Source organism: Monodon monoceros, unplaced genomic scaffold (assembly GCF_005190385.1).
Source record: "Monodon monoceros isolate NGI ecotype Baffin Bay Population unplaced genomic scaffold, NGI_Narwhal_1 Super_Scaffold_11, whole genome shotgun sequence".
Taxonomy (NCBI): Eukaryota; Metazoa; Chordata; class Mammalia; order Artiodactyla; family Monodontidae; genus Monodon; species Monodon monoceros.
In genome coordinates, this window is record NW_021703767.1 from 7,982,553 (window position 1) to 7,988,431 (window position 5,879).

At 42.7% G+C, this 5,879-nt stretch overlaps 1 protein-coding gene across 1 annotated transcript in view; it reads right to left on the minus strand.

Annotated features, from left to right (window-relative positions):
• The window catches only part of DYRK1A (dual specificity tyrosine phosphorylation regulated kinase 1A), a 146,118-nt gene extending 144,995 nt beyond the window's left edge, over positions 1–1,123 (minus strand). The window contains exon 1 of the mRNA XM_029214318.1: positions 195–1,123. The gene's annotated coding sequence lies outside the window, so the exon portion shown is untranslated. The remainder of the gene's footprint in view (positions 1–194) is intronic.
• Between the last annotated feature and the right edge of the window lie 4,756 nt (positions 1,124–5,879).

A 5,879-nucleotide genomic window follows, 5' to 3' on the forward strand; every position in this document is an offset into this window, starting at 1 on the left:
CCGCGCCCGCCGCGCCCGCGCCGACTGCGGCCCGCAGAGCGCGCGCGGGCTCCGCGCCACCGCCCTCGCAGCCCAGCGCTTCCGCGTCGTGCGCCCGCAGCCCCGCCCGCTCCGGGGGGAGGGGGGCCGGACTCTGAGGCCACGCGGGGACCCGGGGAACCCACCCGTCGCGCGCCCGGGCCGGGGGTTCTCACCTTCATCCCCGGGGAGGGCGCCAGCCGCGCACGTCCGCGGATTTAAGCTGTTCTTCGAAGGGCTCGCGTGCCCCCCTCGCCGGAAAATGCCCACGGAGGCTGCGGCGGGGGGTGGGGAAGAGGCCGCCTCCGCGTTTCAGACATCTCAGGAATTCCGGACGCTTCGCCCGCATTCACGATGCCCCTGCGGCTGACACCTTGATTAAATCCTGTCGCTCGGTCTTTGAGGCGGCCAATGCAAGCGTACAGAAATTATGGACGGAGCCATCATAAAAACTTTAGGCTGTGCAGGCTCTCCCAGGCATTCCCACGGATTTCAACCCCCCCTCCCGCCTTTCCGGGCACAGCCTTCCTTCCCCGTCGGAATTCCCCGAAAATTAATCGTCTTAAGCTGTTACTGTATCTTTGTCCAACTCCCTGATTTCCTTTTTCATGTATCGTCTCAGTTTCCAGATTCTAGATCCGCCCACAACTTATTAATATTCTGGCCTTGGTTTATCTTTGTTTTATCTAGACCTTCTGCCTGACTAAATATTGCGAGGTGTGCTCCCCAGGCATTAAAACCTAGGTATGCTAGTAGCCCTGCTGTGCTGGCTACTGTGTCATTAGTAGACAGCCACTGTCTGAAATTATATTTTGTACCAGTCTAGTAAAATGGCATTTAATATTATGGTAAAAAGGATACTATAGATATTATTTTACTCTTATTCACCAGTTTATGGATTTATTTCTAAGCTTGTTTTTGCAATCTTATGATAATGTTCATATCAATTTTTTCTGAAGCTTAAACCGTTCATAAGTACAGTGGCTGCAGATACAATCTTACAGGTGTAAAGAAAAACAACCCCATGGCCTATATGGGAGAACAATCTAAAAAAAGAGCGGATGTATGTGTATGTCTAACCGATTCACTTTGCTGTACACCTGAAACTAACACAACATTGTAAATCAACTATACTCCAGTAAATAAAATGTTTTTAATCTTTTAGTACAAATCAAAAGGAAAAACAACCCCGTTATAAATACTGGTCTCTATCCTGTGTGACTGGAGAAAAGACACGAGTTTTTGCAACAAATGTTTCCCTCCTACAGTTATCAGAACCTTGACTATACTAAGACAACCATTCAAATTAGCACAGGCCATGAAAGAAACCAGACTAAACTCAAGATAAGTTAGGCAAAAAGTAGGCAAATAACTTACTTCAGACTGATTCTCATGGTATCAAAAGTTGCCATGACTATCAAAAGTTCTTTTAGAGTGCCGACTTTTTCAAAATTAGTAATGCAGTTAAAGTCCACATTCAACTTGATTGTTTTGAAGGAAGTGGTGAAGCGTGTCCCTACTGAGGGTGAGAGATTGCAATCTTGAGTCTGCCCAAACTTACACTTCCACCTATACAACCAACTCCTTCCTCCCTCCTGCTTCTCTTCTCCCTGCTCCCACCGCCAAGCCCACCCCCATCCACCACAGTTTCACTTCCATCAGGACACTTGAGCATCTGCAACCTTTAACACTAAATTAAATTTGACTCAATTTTTTATTGCTGGTGGGGCTTCCCTGGTGGCACAGTGGTTAATCCGCCTGCCAATGCAGAGAACACGGGTTTGAGCCCTGATCCGGGAAGATCCCACGTGCTGCAGAGCAACTAAGCCTGCGAGCCACAACTACTGAGCCCGTGAGCCACAACTGCTGAAGCTCGTGCTCTGCAACAAGAGAAGCCACCGCAATGAGAAGCCCATGCACCGCAACAAAGAGTAGCCCCTGCTCACTGCAACCAGAGAAAGCCTTTGCGCAGCAACGAAGACCCAATGCAGCCAAAAATAAAAACAAATAAATTTATTTTTAAAAAAATGTTTATTGCTGGTAATGAAGGAAACTGGCATAAGTAGTCTTCTAGATAATCTGAAAAGAATATGACAGTGTCTCAAGAAATGTGCCCTTGTCTTCAGTCAAGTCCATCTAGAAGGTTATCAGGGTGAAGCAGAATCTTGAGCTTATAGTCATGCAGTAATAGCAGGCATTGCTGGTCTTCATATCTAGAAGGCTACACCCTTTCTCCCCTCCACCCCACCGCCACCACCATCCCTCCTCCCAGTATGACAGCCTTAAACAACGTTGATCAATAAGCTGTCATGTCCAGGTTGGAATGCTGTAAAATGGTTTTATACAGGCTTCACCTAAAAAGTAACCTGTGAATTATGCTGATCCCAAACACGTGAACACATGTAGGCAGGAAGGACCCTGGTATAGATGCCAGTTTAGTCTTGACCAGGTTAAGTGATTAAATCCTTGCTCTCATCTGAGAATCTTCCCATCAGGTCCACAGACAGATGTATTAACAAATATATCTAGTCATAGAAATTAACATCTACAAGCAAAGACCCCCAAATCACAGACGGTAACAGCCTGCACATACCCAGCACATTCTAGGCTATCTCTAAACCTCAGCAACATTACGTCCCCATTATACCAGTGAGAAATCAAGTCCTGAATAATTAAATAACTTTCCCAAGGTCATACCACCAGTAAGTGGTAAAGCCAAGATTTAAACTCATGTGTAATTGCAAAGCCTATGTTCTTTCCACCACACCAAAATGATGCAAGATTATTTGGAGATCGGGTTTTTATAGAGGTAATCAAGATAAGGTCATTGGAGTGAGCCCTAATCCAATGACTGATGTCCTTATAAAAAGGTAAAATTTGAACACACAGACACACACAGGGAAGATGATGTGAAGACACAGGGAGAACTCCACCTACACCTGAGGCTGCCAGAAACTGGTAGCGAGGCTTGGAACAAGATTCCGTTTTGGAGTTCTAGCCTCCAGAACTGTGAGACAATACATTTCTGTTGTCAAAGCCACCTGGTTGGTGGTACTTTGTTATGGCAGTCCCGGCAGACTGATACACCGATCTAAGTCAAGATGCCAGGGGTTTTTTTGCTGGTTTCCAAATCTGCTCATGACCACTCTTGGTGGTGTACCATACTAAGCCCAAAAGTTCACCAGTTGGAACCCCACTGGGAGTTATAACCCAAACATTCCAAGGATAAACAAGCTAACCAAAAATCCTATCTTTGCGCCTCATACCAGGTGACAAGGTGCACAATTTACAATTCATGCCTGGACAGTGGTGAGGACACCCTTGCTCTTCTCACAGACTTCTGAGTGAAAGTTCTCGATTGTTCCCTCATACAAGCTTTATTGTTTGTTCTGATTTTATAAGTAATTCATGTATATCAAACAGATTTTAAAAAAACAAAATAAATTAAAACAAGAGAGGGGGCTTCCCTGGTGGCACAGTAGTTGAGAGTCCGCCTGTCGATGCAGGGGACACGGGTTCGTGCCCCGGTCCGGGAAGATCCCACGTGCTGCGGAGCGGCTGGGCCCGTGAGCCATGGCCGCTGAGCCTGTGCGTCCGGAGCCTGTGCTCCACAACGGGAGAGGCCACAACAGTGAGAGGCCCGAAAAGTTAACACTCAGTTCTCTACAGTGGAGGTCCAAAGCCAAAAAATAAAAGTAGTATATGGTCATTACAGACAGCTTTACAATATGGAAAACAATAGAGGTAAAGATTATTCATAGATACCACCCAGAGGTAAACCTTGTTATTAGCTTCATACTGGAATAAGTCCTCCCAGATTTTCTTAGGGAGACATGAGCTCACACACACACATACAACATACAGAGGTACCTTTTATGCCTTTTGCCTTTTTTACTTAGTTACGTTGTGACCAAATTTTTGTGTTAATCAATTGAAATTTAGATAATTATTTTAAAAGCTACAAGTATTCCATCAGTTGAACGAACCATAATTAATTTAATTGCTCCTCTAGTTTTTTTTTAAGGAAGTTTTCTTCTTTGTTTGTTATTACAAATAAAGCTGCATAAACAGCCCATATATACATTTTACACACCTGTCTAGTTATTTCCTTAGTATAAGGGCATGTATCCTTAAAAGGCTTGATTCATGTTGTGAACATATCCCACAGAAATGATTTCACCGATTTGCACTCCTAAAAGTAGTATGTGAGAATGGCTTTTTCCCACACTCTACCACACCCTCTTGTCTTAATTTGCATTTCTTTGACCATTTAGTATCTTCTTTGTATATATGTATATATATGTTTATTAGCTATTTGTGCTCTGCTTGTGTATATCCTATGCCTATTTGGGGGAAAAGGAAATATATAATGTCATATATATCGATTTTATTTTTTATCGATTTCTTTTTTTTTTTTTTAGTTACTGCAAAGAATAAGGAGGAGGAGAAAAAGAAAGGAGGAAGGGAGGAGGGGATGAAGGAGGAGGTGGAGGAGAGAGGGAAGAAAGGGGGGAGGAGAAAGGAAGAAAAGAAAACTGGCAGGCCATATGCTGTTGTTAGGCTAGTGTATGATATCACCAGACATTCATCACCACAGTCAATTTACCTGTGGCCATCTCTCCTTGGATCTAGCCCAGACTTCTTTCCTGCTCTCAGCCTCACTGCCCTCAGCATCCCTGCCTCCTCTTGAACAGGCACTGGGACCAAGTGCTCTGCTGCCATTATCCTAGCATCAATAAGGTTGCCTACAAGGTTGTTTTATCCCAAGGTGGGGTTCTAATGGTGTCATTTTTTAGAAGGAGGACAATACAATATTCATTACTTTCCTAACCTGTAAGAATGTTTACCAGTATTATTTCATGAATTATCATTAACATTTTCTTTTTCTGTGACATCAAGATAAAGGTTGAATAGAAAACGTGAAATTGTGGATTAAACTGAATATTTGCACTGTTTGGAAATACCTTGAAACAGTATTTTGCAATATTTTGGCAAGACTTGAAAAGAACTACAATTTAAAATATCGATTCATATATATATATATATATATATAATACCTTCCTTGAAATTAACAGGTTGAGGAAAAATACCCTAATGAAACTGTGAAAAACAATTAAGTACATGGAATTAAAAATTAAGTAGGAGGCACAGAAATCTACAAAGGCCACTTACTTCAATGGTTCATTAGCTCAACATCTTTGGAGAACTTTGGCTATTTTCTTGGCGCTTTAATGTAGGTATGTTAGTGGACATCATTTAACATGCCTACAGTGTTTTTTGGTACGTCCATTTCCTGCTATTTTCCAGTGTTTGCTTCAATTCAGTGCAAAAGATATTTATGTGGGTATAGCAGTGGTATTACTTTATTACTTTGTATTTGCATGTCTAAACTATAAGTGCTTTTAGGACAAGGTTCCTATATTTTCATCATTATATCACCATATCTGGCATACCATAAATACTGTTTTGCTTTGTATTGTTAAATGAATGATGATCTACTGCTATTTCCTTCCTATTTCCCTACGTGAGGTTTTTGGCAATTGTAAAACTTTATGAGAAACTGTCCATTGATTTGTATAGAGGTGGGAAATGTTCTCTTCTGATCTTAAAATGGATAGAATTTCTCTAGTGCCAGAGGAAAGATTGTTGCAGGGCAAAGCTGGAAGAAGAAGATTCCACTGAAGAGATACAGTAATGTTAGCGATTACCATGGAGCTAGTTCTATTTCATCAGTGTTTCTCAAACCAGTGTTCCTGCACAGTCCACAGCTCACCCCAAGTACCTCCAGTCTGAGAAACCATAGATTAGGGCATTCTCATTGGACAGAGGTTTAGGCAGGAATTCTGTGTGGCTGAGTTTTT